The following is a 17,918-nucleotide window of genomic DNA, read 5'->3' on the forward strand; positions in this document are numbered from 1 at the left end:
CCCCCCCTTTATATAGGTGGAGCCGAGGGATTCGTGCTATACAAGGATTACAGAGTTCGGGACGGTTTCTAACTCATCCCGCCAGATTACAAATAACACTTCCTATTACAACTCTATCTTTTCCTTAAATACATCTTGGGCTCTCGAATCTTCTTATTCTTCGGGTAGTGGGCCTTCAATAAACCCCGGGTACTATATTAGGCAGGCCCATTTGGGATGCCTATGTCAGTAGCCCCCGAGATTTTGCTTGAATCGTAGAATCAGGGAAAATCTCTACTGTTTATTTTTACTCGAAAGCTCTTAACTTTTATACTTTTTCTCATAAAATTCTATATTGTACAGGGATATCGGTAGTTGGGGCTAGTTCATCCGACGGATCGAGTACTAGTTAAGCTGCTCTAGTGGCAATCCGCAAAAACCTACTTCAAAATCACGTCCCTGGACATGATTTCGGAATACTTGGTGTAAACTTCGACGGGCGCCGCTTAAGGTCTTACCATTCTGTCGAGTCCCGAGTTAAATTTATCGAGTACCTAACGCGTCCGTTAGGATTTTTCTTCGTATCTCGTTGATACGGATAAAAGTAGCAGAGCGCAGTCTTCGGCGATGCCACGCCCGGCGAGAATAGGTCTGGGGTCTTACCTTCGCAATTTTGCGGCATTCGGAAATTGATCGCAACTTCAGGCGTTCTGAGAATATATTGTCGAGTGCTTTTCCGAGCTGTTGGAATGGCACATTTTATTGAGTCAAATATGACTTATATTGCTTTCCCGATGGGAGTATATGGAGAGTTAATGATAACTCGAAATATACTCTCTTGCTTGTTCTATTTTTCCTTTGTTAATTTCATCGGGCACGCGAACAGCGTTCCCGATGGGAGTAGCCCCGAGGCTACAGCCAAGAACTTGTGCTTGGTTGTAGGCTCAACATTTTAGTCCACCTTGTCACTATATTGCCATTATCTCCTGATATTCTTTCCTCCTTCTTCTTCTCTCTCTTCTTTTTTTTTTTTTTTTTTTTTTTTTTATCGGGTGCGCGAACAGCGCTCCTGATGGGAGTAGCCCCCGAGGCTACAGCCAAGAACTTGTGCTTGACTGTAGGCTCAACATTTTCTATATTTGCCATTGTCGAAATTTTTTCTTTTTTCGAAAGTAGCCCCCGAGCATTTGGGCAAAAACTTGTTTCTGACCAAAGGCTCCCGATGCATTCAAATAACTTATCCTGTCGCCATTCTCCTTTCTCTTGTCGACATACTTTCCCTTGTCAAATTTTCTTCAACTCTATCAATGGTCGATATTTTTCGCTTTGTGGGTCCATCGTTCCCACCATGTTGACACGTCGTGCAAGTGGGGGACACACGTCCTCCGCTTTTCCGGTGCACGTACGGTAACGCCTATCCCGATAAAAATACTTATTTGCCCTTGTAACTAGAAGATCAATTCTCACCACACGATTTCTTCATCCAACGGTACACTGCTTCACCCAATTCTTATATAAACCTGTCTTCAACCTCCGTTCATCCCCTCGCTTGCGCCGCTCACCTGTTCCTCTTCGCAAATCTTCCTCTGCGCCCAATCTTCGTCGATTTCCTGCTCTCGCATACATTGCTCAATCCGCTGCCGTGGATGCCGCCGCGTGCGCGTTTGACCCGCCACAGCACTCCAGAATCCGCGATGGCCGCTGAAGATCTTGAGTGGGAGAGATCCAAAATCTCCAACCAAGACGCCAACCTGATGAAAAGGCTTGGCCTGATGAAGAAGGAAGGCGCCATCCGCTTTCCCAGTGAAGAAAGCTATCCCAAGCCTCCAATGGAGTATCGGGTTAGTTTTGTTGATCATCTTATCCGCGGCCTTTCGCCTCCAATTCATGATTTCCTCCGCGGCCTTCTTTTCGTTTATGGGATTCAATTGCACCATCTGACCCCCAATTCCATCCTTCACATTTCTATTTTTATCACCCTTTGCGAATGCTTTCTTGGAGTCGCCCCTAATTGGGCTCTTTTGAAACGCATCTTCTGCATCCGCCGCAATGGCTCCCACAACGTCACTTATAACATAGGTGGCGTTGTTATCCGTGTTCGTATCGATGTCGATTATTTCGACGTCAAGTTTCTCGATTCCGTCCAAGGATGGCGCAAGAGGTGGCTTTACATTCACGAAGAAAGCGCCAACTCCGTTGAGCACAACATAATTCCCTTCGACGGGAATGCCAAAATTCAGCGCCGTCGCTCCTGGGATGCCGAAGCTTCTGAGGAAGAGAAAAAGGCGACAGAGGCGCTCATGTCTCGCATTCGCCAGCTTCAAAATACTCGAGGCGAGGAGCTATCTGGTGTTCAAATCACTGCCTACTTCCTTAGGATTAGAGTGCAGCCTCTTCGGGCTCGCAAAAATCCCCTTTGGACGTACTGCGGTGAAAATGACGCCAACAGAATCTCCGGTAACCTTTCCACCAAGGACTTGGAGAAGTTGGTTCGAAGACTTTCTCGCCTGGGCAAAGATCCAGTTCCTTCTTCTTGTCGTGTGGAACCATACAGCTCCACCAATCCACTCCCCAAGGTACTTTGTCTTTCCGCATTTTTATCTTGTTGCGCCTTTTTTCCTGCATCCCATTGTATTGTCATCTCTTTACTTTTTCTTTGGTTTCTATCTTTTCAGGACCATCCTAGTATAACTTCCCTTCCTCCTCTTCCTGAGGGTGGAGAGGTCGAAGAAATGACCATCGTTGCCGACGATACTCAGGGCTCTTCTGTTCGTGAAAGTGAAGTCGCGGGTTCTCACAAATCTGCGGCTTCCCACGGGCAAGAAATTGAATCTGAGGCCAGTGAATCAACTGAGTCCCTTCCTCCTGCTGTCTCTCCCAAGAACAAAAGGAAAAGGACTGATGCCGAGGATTCTGGCATTTCCAAGGCTGAAGAAGTTGTTCCTTCTGATCCGAAGGCAGCTTATGATCCTTATTTTGAGTCCCTCATCAGCTCGTAAGTCAATTTTATCTCTCCTCCTCTTTTTTATGTACTCGAAAGATTTAACTTTGTCTTGCTTTTTGTACTTGTCGATTTTTGTTCACTAGTGATGAGGAAGAAGTACCGATTCATCGACGTAGCTCCTCGGACCAGCACGTCACGTATCGTGCTTGTTTCGGACACGCTAGTTGAAGGAGATGAAACATCGCCTCCTCAACAAAACATCGTCACCACTACTCCACCGTCAAGCCCCCTTGTCCCTTCGCCAAAAGGGCAAGGGTTGAAATGGTCGTTGAGCCTCCTCCTCAATTGGGCAGCTCTTCGTCGCAGCTCTTAGATGATGTAAGTTTATCGAGATCTATATTTCCTCTATTTTGCTTTTGCGGACCCTTACTCTTGTAATGCCGAAGTTTTTCCCTTTCTTACTTTTTTCTTTGACAGCCTATGATCAAGGATCTCATCCGCATCGGATCCCAATTTATTGGGTACCGCGAGTATGCCGACGAGCCGAAGGTAACGACTGTTGTACTTGCTGTTTTTCCTTGAATTTTTACTCCTTCTGCTTGTCGCTATTTTTAATCTTTCTTCTCTTTCTTTTCCTTTCTCAACAGAAAAACTTGCAGAGGCTAACAAACGTACCGAGACACTTTCTCGGAATCTTGAGAAAAGTGAAACGGCTCGCAAGAAGGCTGAGCTTGCCGCTAGCGAAGCCAGAGCTGAAGCTGATGATGCTAAAGCAAAGGCTGCTAGTGTCGAAGAATTGCAGCAACGGCTCAAAGATGCTGAATCTGCCTTGCACGAGCAAAAATCTGCACAGGTTGCACGAGAACAAGGGATCATCAAGCGCTTGAATTCGCAAAGTCGACGTACGGCTGAGTAATATCGCTTGTCCCTTCTGTTTTGTTTGTACTTCTTGTTTCTTGGTTTTCGACTAACATTCTGTTTTATGTGGCAGCTCAAACCAACCAAGATTTTGATCTGGAGAAACCTGTCAATGACCCTCTCCTTGACGCACTTTCTCTTCTAGAGTCCCATGGACGCGAAATTCGTGAAGGCGTGGCCAATGCCAGTGGGGCTTTGTCGGCGTTGTTCCCCTACTTTTTCCCGAAGAAAGAGGAACCTTCAACTTTCCTTGACCTCGCCAAGATGTTCAATACATCCGAAGATCTTGGGCTGAAGCTGCGCCATGAGAACATGAAGGTAGCCATTGAAAATACTGTTGCTCTGGTTGCTGACAGTCAGCAGACTCTCGACTGGACGAAGGTTGGCGACACCGATCAAATAGAGCAGTCGAGGTGGAAGTCAATGATGAAGGCGGCCAAGCCCAATACGAAGAAAATCTTGGCGTATCTCGGGATCAAGCCAACGTCGACTCCTAGTTCGTCAAGGCCGGAGGTCTAGTTGCATGCCTCTGTTTTTCTTTTGCCTCTTTTGCTCTTGTCGCCAAAGTAGTCTTTTGGCGACACGTATTTCCTTAGCTCCACTTGTAGTGCCCTTGTAATTATTCCCAAGAGATTAATGAAGAACTCTATCTTTGCCTGTTTTTTGATGTTGTTCTGTTTAAATTTCAGTTGATATTTGATAACTATACTCCAATTCCTACTCCTTCCAATGCTTCGCCTTCTTCCCGCGCGGAGAAAACTGTTATTGATGCTGCACCTGTCGATGACACCTTGTCGCAAGAATTGAATGATCTTCGACAACAACTTCGATATGCGAAGAAGCAAACACTTGTGATGATGGAGCGAGTCTCGTAAATCATCCGAAGCCGAAAAAGTTGCCCTTCAGCAAGTCCGCGAGGCTATGGCTGCTAAGGAGATTGCTGTTTCTGAAGCTGAAAAAGCGGTCACTCGAGAAAATTTCATGCTCGAGTTAATGAATGAAGCCAGTGCAGATATGTCGGGTATGTCTGTCTCGTCTTGTGATATCTTTCATCTTCATGCTATTGTCTCCTAAAGGTTGTCCCTTCGTTGTGTTGATAGGTGCCTTTATTGATGCTGCTGCCGAGGAAGAGAGGGTAAACGCTAGGACAAACCTCCTTGTCAATCTTTCCTTGGACCATGGTTCTTTGTTTTGGGCCACTCCGGAGAGGACCCGCCAAATTACCAGATTTCAGGATCGTACCTCTCAAACCCGTGATTTCCTTCACTTCTGTACCAAAACCTTATCCATGGTTTACAACTCCATGTTTCCTCGGAATATCCCACCAAAAACTCTTCCTGAACTGATGGAAAGGTTCAAAGATGCTCGCAGTATCCACGATTTTGTCAAAGCACAACTGGTAGCTGGTGCCAGATTTGCTCTTATCATGCTCCAGATCTGCCACTCGAAGCTTGATCTTGCCCAAGTTGTCGAGAGGGTTCATCAAAAGGTAAAACGTCGGAGAGTTGGTGTTGATAGGATTAACACGAAGGTTACACCTATAGCCGAAGAAATGATTGAGGACCTTCTTCGGATGGATGCCGACTTTTTTGCCGATGGCCATTATGCCGATTTTCTTGGTGCTGCTCCTGAAGAAAACAGAGTTACTCTTGATGACATACTGAATCAAGACTAGTTATTTTCTTCTTGTAGAAATTTCTTCTTTGTAGTCCATAACTATATTGTAAAGCAACCATTATATTTCTATGTTTGTCTAGCCCCGAGTGTTTCGGTGACTTTTTATATTTGTATATTTGCGAGGTTGTGGACCAAGGCATTTATATTTTGAAGGCAAATATGAGCCCCCGAGCTTTTACCGAGTACTATTTTGTATTTTTATTGACTCACGAGGTATTTGAATACCAAGGCAAGGTTTTTTTTTTTTTTTTTTTCTTTCATCGATAAACTATATTGAAATTCGTCGGAGCGATGACTTTGGTCACGTTGATAAAGAAGAAGGTGATATAGCCACTATCTTTATTATATTGCAGCACCGCGAGCCCGCCTCATTAAAAACCTTCTCCGGCCCCACTCGGTGCCCCGAAAAAGGAAAAGAGTGCGTCTGAAAACTCGCGGGCGTTTCGGTACATTGAAGTTTTACAAGGACTATATTTCGACTCTAGGCGTAGAACCGCCCGAGTTGCGCCACGTTCCGGGGGTTTGGCTCCTCCACCCCTGTCTTCTTGTCCTTTATCCTGTATGCTCCTCCTCCGATTACTTCCGTGACGATGTAAGGGCCGAGCCATGGTGACTCGAGTTTTTCATGACTTTTTGCGTGAGCCGAAGAACTAGGTCGCCCACCCGAAAAGATCTTGGCCGCAAACGTCGGCTGTGGTAATTCTTCAAGTCCTGTTGATATTTGGTTACTCGAGACAATACTTCATCTCGAGCTTCATCAAGTGCGTCCACATCATCTTCTAGCGCTTTTCTCGACGTTTCTTCGTCATACTCCGCGACACGTGGAGAGTTGTGCTCTATCTCGATTGGCAATACGCCTACGCTCCATGTACCGGAAAAAATGGAGTTTCCTGTGTCGTTGTATTTGGAGTTGTTCGGATGCTCCATAACACACTTGGTAATTCTTCGGGCCAGGTATGTCGAGCTTTTTCTAGTGGTCCTAACAAGCGCTTCTTGATGCCATTGCGAGATGATGCCATTGGCTTTCTCGACTTGCCCATTGGTTTGAGGATGTGCAACGATGCAAAGTTCAGCTTGATACCCACCTCTTCGCAATAGTCTTTGAATTCATTGGACGTGAAGTTGCTGCCGTTGTACGTGACGATGCTTCGTGGGGCACTCCAAACCTGAAGACGAGGTCTTTTATGAATTTCTACTGCAGATGCTCCGTCTGGTGAATTTATCGGCTTCGCTTCTATCCACTTTGTGAATTTGTCGACAGCTACTAGCATGTATTCCTTTCCTCCTGGCGATGATTTGTGTAACTTGCCTACCATGTCGAGTCCCCATTGTGCAAAGGGCCATGACAAAGGTATTGGTGCTAGCTCTGCTGCTGGAGAGTGAGGTTTTGCGGCAAACCTTTGACATGCGTCGCAAGTTCGTACTATGTCCTTAGCGTCCTCTATTGCTGTCAACCAGTAGAATCCTGCCCGAAAAACCTTAGCTGCGATAGCTCGACTACTTGCGTGGTGGCCACATATTCCTTCATGTATGTCCTTTAGAATTGTTCTTCCTTCTTCGGGTGTAACGCACCTTTGCAAGACGCCTGAAATACTTCGCTTATATAATTCTCCCTTAACCACCGTGAAAGCTTTGGAGCGTCGAATTACTCGCCTTGCCTCAACTGGATCATCTGGTATTTCTTTCCTGAGGATATATGATATGTATGGCTGCATCCATGGTATCTGTATTACTAGGACCGGGTCTTGCTCTTCTTCTTCTTCCTCTTGCTTCTCCTTGATAGCCCCCGAGGGTTTCTTCTCCTTCTTTTTTGATTTTGTCGTCTCAGTGGATCTCTCTGTTATCTCCTCCCAAAATACACCTGGTGGGACTGCAAGGCACCTGCGACCCGATGTTTGCAAGAACGTCGGCTTCATCGTTGCTCAATCCGCTAATATGATTTACTTCGCATCCATCGAACAATTTCTCGAGCTCATTGTACACCTCCTTGTATGCCATCATGCTATCATTGATCTGCGTCACATTGGTTCATAACTTGCTGAGCTACCAACTGTGAGTCGCCAAAGATTTTTAGTCGAGTTGCTCCGCAGGCTTTCGCCATCTTCATCCCGTGTATGAGAGCCTCATATTCCGCTTCATTGTTAGATGCGTTAGGGAACGTCATCCGAAGGATGTACTTCAACTTGTCGCCTTCAGGTGATATGAGTACTACTCCTGTGCCAGCCCCTTCTAGCCTCTTGGACCCATCGAAGTTCATAGTCCAGGTTCTCGATAAATATGGGGGTCCTGTATTTTGCAACTCCATCCACTCTGCGATGAAGTCCGGTAGTATTTGCGACTTTATTGCTTTTCTTTTTTCATACGTGATGTCCCGAGGGGAAAGTTCTATTCCCCAAAGGGAGACACGACCCGTAGCTTCGGGTTGTTCGGTATATTTGATAAAGGAGCTTCATTGACCACTATGATCGGGTGTGCCGAAAAATAGTGGCGCAATTTTCGTGCTTTGTCGTGAACACTCCATATGCTAGCTTTTGGTACTGAGGGTACCTTTGTTTTGAGGGCGACAAGACTTCGCTCACGAAGTATACTGGTCGCTGCACTCCATGGATTTTCCCTTCTTCTTCTCTTTCGACAACTAACACCGTGCTAACCACTTGGGGTGTAGCTGCAATATACAGCAGGAGAGGTTCCTTTTCCTTTGGAGCTACCAGGATTGGTGGTGTCGAGATTTTTCGCTTCAGATCCTCAAAGGCTCTATCGGCTTCTTCGTTCCACTGGAATTTATCTCCTTGTTTTATCAGCGCATAAAATGGTAACGCTTTTTCTCCTAACCTGGCGACGAATCTGCTCAAAGCTGCGACTCGCCCAGTTAGCTGCTGTATTTCCTTCAACTTCGTTGGCTTCCTCATTGTTACTATGGCTTGTATTTTGTCGGGATTTGCTTCAATCCCTCTTGCGGAAACTAGAAATCCCAGAAGTTCTCCTGCTTGGGACGCCAAAAGAACACTTCGTCGGGTTCAGCTTGAGGCAGAATTTGTCGAGGTTGTCAAAAGTTTCTTTGAGATCCTCGATCAGCGTTGCTCCCTTTTTTGATGTTATGACGACATCATCAATGTAAACTTGCACGTTTTTCCCAATCTGTGTTGCTAAACACTTCTGCATCATCCTCTGATATGTTGCTCCCGCATTTTTTAGACCGAAGGGCATTGTCTTGTAGCAAAACACGCCGTAAGGTGTAATAAACGCTGTTTTGGCTTCATCATCTTCTTTTAATCTGATCTGGTTATAACCAGAGTATGCATCCAAAAAGGAAAGACGTTCACAACCTGCCGTGGAGTCGATAATTTGATCGATCCTTGGGAGGGGAAAGTGATCCTTAGGGCAATGTTTGTTGAGACACGTAAAGTCGACGCACATGCGAAGGACTGTCGTGTTTTTCTTCGGCACCATCACCGGGTTAGCTACCCATGTGGCTTCGTAGATATCTCTCCGATAAAACCAGCTTCCTCTAGTCGATTTATTTCGATAGCATGGATTTGCGGTTTGGTTCCGAAAAACGCCGCAAAGGTTGTCCGATTGGTTTCATCTGTTGGATCCAAATTTAGGTGGTGCTCGGCAAGTTCCCTGGGTACTCCCGGCATGTCGGCTGGACACCATGCGAAGATTTTCCAGTTCTCACGGAGGAACTCGACGAGCGCGCTTTCCTATGCGATATCCATGTTGTTTGCAATGGATGTCGTCTTTTTTGGATCTGTCGGGTGAATCTGCACCTCCTTAGAATTTTTCTCTCGTGTTGAAAGTTGATTCTTTATTTGGCCTTCCGACGTCTGGCAATACGTCGTAGTCAGTCATGCTCTTCGACGCCAAGTATTCAGCTTGCATCCCGAAGGTTTCTGATAACCGATGGAAATCCTTATCGCACTTATCTGCTAAGGCAAAACTCCCTTTGACCGTGATTGGTCCCTTGGGTCCAGGCAATCTCCATAACGGTATGTATAGTGTGGTACTGCCATAAATCTAGCGTATGCTGGTCGTCCCAACAAAGCGTGGTACTTGCGATGGAAAATCCACGACTTCAAACTCCGGTTTCTCGATTCTATAATTTTCTCGGGTTCCAAACTCGAACGTCGAGGTTGATCTTCCCCAATGGGTAACTTGGTTTCTCCGGTGTGATTCCGTGGAACCTTGTGTCCGTTGGCTTCGGGTTTGCTAAGGATATGTTCATCTTCCTCAATGTATCTGCATACATGAGGTTTAAGCTGCTGCCACCATCTATGAATACTCGAGAAACGTCAAATCCTGCGATAACTGCCTGGCAAAATGAGTGCTGATCTGCCCGGTCGAGGAACTTGCTGCGGGTGGTCCGCTATGGTGAAGCCGATGTCTTGCCCCGACCAATTGAGGTACTCAACTGTTGGTGGAGGCATTTTCTCTGCCATAAACACCTGTCGTGAGATTACTTTTTGAGCTCTATTAGATGGCCTTCCCTTCTGAATCATCGACACTGCTCCGTTGGAGTTAGGATCAACATAGGGTGGTGGTGCAGGTGCTGCCGCTATTCTGAGCTGGTGTTGATTGCCTTCTGTAATCGCGGGAGGTGGCGGTAGATGAACTTCGCTCCTAGGCTCCCGAGGGTTTCTCTGTGCTGCTCGTGCGTGAGCGTTTTCTGCACATCCGAACATTGCTTGGAAATTTCGACAATCTTTTCTGCAGGTGTCCTGACTGTCTTTTCCCATTGTTGTCGAGGAAGAAGTGCATCTGGCACGGTCCGTTCAGCATTTCTTCGGGAGACATAAAAGGTCGTGGAAACCTTGGCCCACTATTTTGCCTGTTACGGGAGTCGTCCCTATTATCGCCTCGCTGCTCATTGCTTCTCTGATAATCGTCTCTGTTGCTTCCTCCTGTATTTGACCGAAATCCTGCCGAAATTTGCCCTGGGGCGTCGTAATTCGGATCATCGCCGAGGAAATCGTCGCCTCGTTCGATAATTTCGACCACGGTCCTCCTCCGGCGACTGTGTCGTTTATTGTGGACAGCGTCTTCTCCGTCTGCCCATCTATTTGCTATCTCCATCAACGCGGATACTTGTTTTTGGATTGGTCCTTCCCAAGTCCTCGACAAAATCTCCGCGTCCGATTCCTGCGACAAACGCATCTATTGCTCTCTCATCGGATATATTTTTCGCCGAGTTTTTTATGATGTTCCACCTTTGGATGTATTTTCTCATTGACTCATCCGGCTTTTGTCGACACGCCCTCGGCTCTTCCAACGATGCGAGGCTTCTTGCATGTGGATCTGAAGTTCTTGACGAAAACGTCCTCGAAACTTTCCCGACTGTCGATGGATCCTGGTGGAAGTTTTTGATCCAAGATCGTGCGGCTCCACTTAAGTGCACCTGAATACTTTGCATCGCTGTTGCTCTAGTTCCTCCAGTTAGCTTCACCGTCTCGAGGTAATCAATTAACCAGTCCTCCGGGTCTTGCAGGCCGTCGAACTTTTTGAAGTGATCGGGTAACTTGAATCCAGAGGGGACTCGAGTTTTTCGGACTCTTCTCGTGAAGCACGGTAGACCGCACATATCCTCGTCATTAAGCTCCGGGGACTGCCGATGATCTCTTCCGCTTTGCCTTGCTCGTCGACCCTTGCTTGCACTCCTGTGTCTCTTGCTCCACTTGGTCCTTCCGGAGCTGCCGCCGTTGCTGCTTGCGGGTCGTGGACTATTTTGCCCTTCTCTGCTCCTTCGGGAGGCGTTGCTACGAACGCCGTCCCCATAGCTCCAACTCCTGCTAATGCCATGTTGTATAATGTTTCCCTTGGATCTCCCGGGGGTGGCTTGGATGCGAGGATGTAAGCTTGTGTCGCCATATACCCAGCTTACGGTGTCCTAGGGATAATATTTCCTCTTGTATCTATCGACATAAAGGACATGTCGAGGTTTTGAACCAAGTACTCTCCATGCGCTTCGGGTATGTGTTGTAGCCTTGATCTTCCTCCGTTCCGAGCCTCCCTGTGGCTATCACCCGAAATTCTAGACTGTCCACTTAGATCTGCCCTTCTCTCGCTGGATGCGAAAGCTGCCGCCTTTCTCTTGTTCAACTCAGTCTGTCTGTTTTTCTATTTCTCGGGCGGTTCGTGCGAGCATATATTGGTAAGCTTGCGGTTCTTGAGCTGTAGCTGTTGTCGTCATTGGTTCCGAACCATCTATGGCTTTTGCCGCTCTATCCCAAGCTGCTCGTGGAAGTTGGACTCTGACGCGTGGTGTGGGCCCGACATATTTAGTGCCCATACCTCTCCTTAGATCTGAGGGATCGACAAAAGGATTTCCCAATTGGTCGAAAGCCTCCGATGTTTCCTCTTGATCTTCGATAGCATAAATCGATGATATTTTGTACTCGGATCTATGTTGGGTTCGGTGACATCATTGTTGAGATTGATGAAGACCTTGCCCATCGTGAGAGATTTGTCGACGAAGTCGTAGCTGTCGACATCGCTTGAGCCATCGCTTATATATGAGTCCGCGAGATGACCCAAACGATGCGTTGTCGAAGATCTTGGCGAGTTTCTCTCTTGCTCGATGCTGACGTAGCGTGTTGCCGAAGTTTCTTCTTCGACTCGGTTGATGATGCATAGCTTGAAAATTCGGAATCGACCGCCGACGATCCCGACGAAATCGGAATTTCGACACGATACGATCCTTCCTTCTCGACGCGAAAGTGGAACCTTCCGAACGTCATCTCCAAGGGCTCCGCCGGATACGCATATGCATCCAAACGGGAGGGTGGGTGAGGAACAAAATCAACGGGACCGGTAGCGATCTGTTTACCTCGATCCATAGTGTTGCTTCCGGTTGACGATGTCGAAGATCTTGAACGTGCCATCGAGATCGGATCCTTACGCCTCTAATTCCCACGGACGGCGCCAATTGACAAAGGATTAACTTGTCAATGCCTATGGATTGTAGGCTAGGGTTTAGTTAGAAGTAGAGGGCAAGTAGATCTCGAAGGTTTCAGCTAGAAAAGTACTCGACGAATATGAAAACTAGGGTTTGCGGACAATGATTTGATGATCTTTTCGTCCCTCGACCCCCCTTTATATAGGTGGAGCCGAGGGATTCGTGCTATACAAGGATTACGAGTTCGGGACGGTTTCTAACTCATCCCGCCGGATTACAAATAACACTTCCTATTACAACTCTATCTTTTCCTTAAATACATCTTGGGCTCTCGAATCTTCTTATTCTTCGGGTAGTGGGCCTTCAATAAACCCCGGGTACTATATTAGGCAGGCCCATTTGGGATGCCTATGTCATCAAGTGCCCAAGTGACCTGATCCTCATCAGGATGGATCGGGTGGAGATCAAAGATCCTGCAGAGATTCTCCCATTCCACCGTCTCCTCAAGGCCGAACGTCCTACGAAAGCGGATGCGCCATCCCTCGGCCGACCGCACTGCTGCCACCGTGGCAAAGTGGTTGTCGCAGCAGGCAAACAGCTTAGGAAACTGCTGGTGTAAAGGGCCCCTGCCCGTCCACCAGTCCAACCAAAAGTATGTTCGCCTACCATTTCGAACCTTGTGGCGAGCTCCCAGCTTAAAATGCCACTTCAGCTTCTGAATGGAGTTCCAGAACTGAGATCCCTTAGTTTTAACCATAGGGGAGAAGAGGTCATGATCCCCCAGGTACTTAGCTTTGAGGAGGTCCACCCACAGTCCCTCCTCATTTTGGTAAAGCCTCCAAATCCACCGGAGCATCAGGGCAATATTCATCGTCTTTGTATTGAGGATCCCCAGACCTCCGACCTCTTTAGGCCTGCACACCGTGGCCCAATCCACCATGTGGTACTTCCTCTTGTTCCCAGTCCCTTCCCAAAAGAACCGGGATCTAGATTTATCCATCTCCCCATGTGTGGAGTCATAGAGAAGATAGAGTCCCATAGCGAACATCGGAAGGCTAGACAGACAAGAATTAGTCAATTCAAGACGTCCCGCCGATGCCAAGAGCAGCCCCTGCCATGGATCCACCCTGTGGCTGACCTTCTCCGTCAGGAAGATCCAATCCGCCACAGAAAGGCGTTTGTCGCTAACTGGCATCCCCAGATAGCGAAAAGGGTAAGCTCCCAGCTTACAGTTCAGAGCGTCTGCAATCCCCTGCTGCTCCTCAGGCGTGACCCCTGTCACAAGTGCCTCGCTCTTAGCGAAATTAATCTTTAGGCCAGACATGTTCTCAAAGCACAGCAGAAGAAGTTTAAGATTGGCAACCCCCACCCTAGTGGGCTCGATCAGAATCATCGTGTCGTCGGCGTACTGAAGATGTGTCACTCCCCCTGGAATTAGATGTGGAACCACCCCTTGGATATGGCCCGCCGCATTCGCCCGCGACAAAATCGCCGCCAGCGAATCAACCATAAAATCAAAGAGGATAGGTGAGAGAGGATCCCCTTGTCGCACTCCCCTAGCATTCCGAAAGAAGGGTCCAACCTCCCCATTCACGTTGACCGCAGTGTGCCCCCCTGACACCAGCTGCAAGAGGCGATGTACCACCAGCGCTGAGAATCCCTTTCTCAGCAGGACTTCCTTCAGGAAATCCCAGCTTACGCGGTCATAGGCCTTCTCAAAGTCAAGTTTAAGAAGGAGGCCTTGCAGGTCCTTAGTCCTCAACTCGTGCGCAATCTCATGAAGCGCCAGCACGCCCTCGTGCAGGCTCCTGCCTTTAATAAAGGCCGTCTGGCTACGGTCTATCGTCCTATTGGCTATCGGAGCTAGTCTAATTGCGTATGCCTTAGCGACGAACTTGAAAATAACGTTGATCAGCGCAATCGGTCTGAACTGCTTGATGCTGTCGGCCCCTTTAACTTTCGGAATGAGGGAGATGATCCCGAAATTGAGCCTAGCAATGTCAACCCTCCCTAGGGCAAAGTCATTCAAAATCTGCAGGATTGGCCCTTTCAAAATGTCCCAGAACTTTTTGAAAAACACAACAGGCAGGCCATCCGGACCTGGTGCTGAGTCAGGCTTCATAGATTCCAACACCTCATCCAGCTCCTCTGGGGTGAAGGTGATCTCCAGCCCTGTGTTCTCTTCGGCAGAAATCCTGGCAGACTCATCCCACAGATCAGGTGCTAGGGAGAAGACCCTCTCCTCCCCTTCAGTACCCATCAAGGCAGAGTAAAACTGGTAGATATGTCCCATCATCTCATTCTGATCCGTGATCTCCCCTTCATCTCCGCTTAGACGAGGGATCAGACATTTCCTACGCCTCCCGTTGGCAATGGCGTGGAAGTAAGCGGTGCAGGAGTCCCCTTTGAGCGTCCACTGTACACGGCTACGTTGCCGCCAGTACTCCTCCTGCAGCTCATCCAAATGAATGATTTGGTCCTCAAGGTGGTATCGGAGGGCCCATCCCTCTTCATCCAACCCCGAAGCATCAGCGGTAGCATCCAAGGCCGCCACCTGCTGCAACAGGCCTTGTCGAACCTCCCGCCTTTCTTTCCCAAGATTGGCCCCCCAGCCTTTAAGAAATTTGCGAAGACCCCTCGCCAAACAGAACCACGTGTCAATGCTGCAGCGTTGAGGACCCCCCCCAAACATGAGTCCCAGCATCTTCGGTTTAAGCATGTCCTCAAAGCCCGCCACCCCGAACCACCATGTCTGGAAGAAGAAGCGAGCCTGCCTCTTAATACCCATCGACCCATCATCCAGCAACAAGGGGTTATGGTCGGACCCAATCCTTGTGATCGCCGACAGCGTGCACATGGGGAACATAGCCTCCCAGGCTGGCGAAACAAACACCCGATCTAGCACCGAACGGATCGGGTCCAATTGGTTGTTAGTCCATGTAAAACGTGCCCCTGCACGGTTCAGTTCCCTAAGTGCCATCGCCGCAATCGCATCATTGAATCTACGAATCCTGGGCCAGTTCACCACCTCATTACTCTTGTCCTGCAGCCGTCTAATAAGGTTAAAGTCACCCCCCACCACCACTGGTAAGGGGGTCGTGGTAACCTCTCTCTCGAGCTCCCCCAGGAAATCCTCCGTCCTGGAATGGTCCGCCGGGCCATACACCAGAATGAAACACCATTTGCGGTTGACGTTCCGTTGGAGAATGTCCGCACTTATGAAGAATTCCCCTTTCCTCCAAGTGCCAACCTCGAAGGCTTCATCCCTGAAGCCGAGGAGCATCCCACCTGAATGCCCATTGGCGGGTAGCCAGTTCCATCCGAATTGGCCCCCAAACTCTAAGCTGCGGAGTTCCGCCGCCGAGAAGTCTTGTCTAATGGTCTCTTGTAGCCCTAAAACGTCCACACGCTCCTGCCTCATATAATCCTTGAGCTGGGTGCGACGCCCTAGTCGCCCAAAGCCCCTCAGGTTATAAATGAGAGTCCTCATTTGGACGAGGTCTTCTTGGTCCGTCCTAAACGGACGCTCAGCTGAGGCCTCCGTCCCTTGACGCAATTGCGAATCGGTCTCCCTGAAGGGGGGGAAGTCTCCACCCCCTCTGCCGACACCGCCGTGGCCTGGCCCGATCGAGGTTCCCCTGAACCGTCCGCCGCCCCCGTGGCGTTGGCCGACACCGGTACCGAGGGAGATCCTCCGGTCGGTACCGGCTCAGCAGGCATGGCCGCCTCCCTGGCCGCCACCCGCGTTTCTTCTTCCAACTCTAACCGCCGTCTGGTCGCCGCAAGCGCTTCTTGCACCTTCTCCTTGGCACGGATAAGGGAGATGGCTTCCGAAGGGGCTCCCACCCTCGGATGGAACAGCAAGCAACTATCCCTAACGACAGACGTAATATGCGAATCAGAAAGGATATCCAGAGCCGAAGAGGTGTTACCTTTAGGCTTGGCCTTGTTCGTCTCCGAGGTTCTTTTCGCCGCCAAACGCTGCGCCGGCTCCATGATCGGTGTGCCCGCCGCTGCTCCTTGGTTCCTCCCACTCTTGCGTACCGGCGTGGGAACCACCAGCTTCTTCTTCTTCCTTGTAGAGATGGTCACAGCCAGAGAGCGCCGGCCCTGTGCCAGCGGCAGGTCCGCCAGGGCCTCTGCTCGCAGATCGTGGCCCCCGGCCTCCAGCCTACCACCTCGCCCCAACTCCGCCGCATCCGCGTCCGGCACCAACTCGACCACCGATCCCTCCGTAGCTTCCTCCGACGCTGCAGCTCCCTCCTGAATGTCCAGCGCCGCCCCGAGCCTAGTGATCTTGAGTGGGGGCTCGTCAATAGATGGGCTCTCAGCCACCCAAGACGCCAACGGGTCAGTGACCTGGGAGTCCGTCTCCGCGGAGAGCGAGGGCTCCGCGTGGTCCATGACCACCACCCCGAGCGGCTCGGTGGCACCCTGCAGGGACTCCACCAACGGCGAGCGCTCATCGTCCTCCCTGGACGCGGCTGATGTCTACGTTCCCCCTCCTTTCCTGTAGACAGTGTTGGGCCTCCAAGAGGAGAGGTTTGTAGAACAGCAGCAAGTTTCCCTTAAGTGGATACCCAAGGTTTATCGAACTCAGGGAGGAAGAGGTCAAAGATATCCCTCTCATGCAACCCTGCAACCACAAAGCAAGAAGTCTCTTGTGTCCCCAACACACCTAATAGGTGCACTAGTTCGGTGAAGAGATAGTAAAATACAGGTGGTATGAATAAGTATGAGCAGTAGCAACGGTGCCGAGAAAAGTGCTTGGCGTGTAGTTGATGGTGGTGGTATTGCAGCGATAGTAACGCAAGTAAAACGAGTAACAAGCGGTAGTAACTCAGCGGTAGTAACGCAGCGAGTAGTAAACAAGCAGTAGTAACTCAGCGGTATTTAGGAACAAGGCCTAGGGATTACACTTTCACTAGTGGACACTCTCAACATTGATCACATAACAGAATAGATAAATGCATACTCTACACTTTTGTTGGATGATGAACACATTGCGTAGGATTACACGAACCCTCAATGCCGGAGTTAACAAGCTCCACAATAATGCTCATGTTTTAGTAACCTTAAGTGTAAGATAGATCAACGAGACTAAACCAAGTACTAGCATAGCATGCACACTTGTCACCTTCATGCATATGTAGGAGGAATAGATCACATCAATATTATCATAGCAATAGTTAACTCCATAATCTACAAGAGATCATGATCATAGCATAAACCAAGTACTAACACGGTGCACGCACTGTCACCTTTGCACACATGCAGGGAGGAATAAACTACTTTAATAACAAATCACTAGAGTAGCACATGGATAAATTGTGATACAACATGCTGCAATCATAAAGAGATATAAATAAGCACCTCACTATGCCATTCAACGAGTGAATAAGTATTCTGTGAAATCTAGCCTAAGAGACCCACACGGTGCACACACTGTCACCTTTACACACGTGGGACGAGGAGTCTCCGGAGATCACATAAGTAAAACTCACTTGA

The sequence above is a fragment of the Lolium rigidum genome, chromosome 5 (genome assembly GCF_022539505.1).
Source record: "Lolium rigidum isolate FL_2022 chromosome 5, APGP_CSIRO_Lrig_0.1, whole genome shotgun sequence".
Taxonomy (NCBI): Eukaryota; Viridiplantae; Streptophyta; class Magnoliopsida; order Poales; family Poaceae; genus Lolium; species Lolium rigidum.